The sequence below is a fragment of the Morus notabilis genome, unplaced genomic scaffold (assembly GCF_000414095.1).
Source record: "Morus notabilis unplaced genomic scaffold, ASM41409v2 Scaffold6864, whole genome shotgun sequence".
Classification (NCBI taxonomy): domain Eukaryota; kingdom Viridiplantae; phylum Streptophyta; class Magnoliopsida; order Rosales; family Moraceae; genus Morus; species Morus notabilis.
In genome coordinates this window covers 1-1,073 of record NW_010367972.1, presented here as the reverse complement: position 1 = coordinate 1,073, position 1,073 = coordinate 1, and the positions used below count along the sequence as shown (strand labels likewise).

Sequence of the window (1,073 nt, the reverse complement as noted above, 5' to 3'; positions counted from 1 at the left end):
TGGTTGGAGTGGAGAAAAGCTAAATTCTAGCTAAATCATTAGCCATTTTGGCTAAAAACATGAAATAGCTACCATGTATGGAGTTGCTCTTAGAAGTCAATTACTTTACATTTTCTTTAAACTAAGGGTTAGATTTAGTTTTATCTATGATATCCTTAACAGGAATAGCTAGAATGCATTTGCCTGCTGAGTTAATTAGTTTTAATCATGATATCCTGAACAGGAATAGCTAGAATGTATTCGAATGCTGGTGTGGCAAATAACTTAAGTCGCTTTCTTGAGTTTTGGACACCAGCAATTGACATGATGGATTATTTGCAGGTATTTAGTGGTTTAGAGGATCGGAATTTGTTGTCTAGTACTATGCTGCCTTCAACAGAATCCGAGAACACTGCAGAAGATCTGAGGCAAGAGTTGGAATACTTTAAGAAGGTAAAAGAAGGATTTCGCCTCATTTTCTACATTTTCCTTGTCTTACTCTAGTTTGATAAACTAGATAAGAAATTCTCTACTTTCTCTGCCTTCAGGTATTCCATCAAGATTTGTCCGTTGTAGTTTCTTCTTGGACTTTAGAATGACAAGAGACATACAAGATGTTGCGTGAAAAGGAGGTTTTAACTTTTAACTGATGTCTTGCTAACATGTACGAAACATCTACTATCTGAGATGGACTCTGATAAGACATCCTTGAATAGTTTGGAAGGTAATCTATTTTTCTTACTTTTACAAAAATCAAATTTATGGTAACAATTCCCGAGTTGGAATCCAATTTGAACATGGTAGACTGTTATTATGGGCTATTCCTAATGCTATTTCTATATGTCATTTCAGTGTAGTCACTTTCTGCTGAAGATACATTGCTAGATTATGCTTTGACATAAAGAGTGTACCATTTGAACTTCCAAGTACCAACCACAATTGTGCACTGCAATGCTTGAACTTCCAGTGGCCTGTCTTGCATCTTCGAATGACTAAACTACTGATAGACCAGTGGCGGCAACATGCACTGAAATGCTTGAACTTCCAAGTACCAACCACAATTGTGCAAAAGAATTTCTCACGAGTTTTAAGGG

At 36.3% G+C, this 1,073-nt stretch overlaps 1 long non-coding RNA gene across 1 annotated transcript; it reads left to right on the top strand.

Moving 5' to 3' along the window:
• The first annotated feature begins 106 nt into the window (after positions 1 to 106).
• Positions 107 to 1,057, top strand: LOC112094610. Its single transcript, XR_002903626.1, has 3 exons — positions 107 to 432; positions 528 to 703; positions 832 to 1,057. It is a non-coding gene; the product is annotated as an uncharacterized LOC112094610 (long non-coding RNA).
• Positions 1,058 to 1,073: the final 16 nt, after the last annotated feature.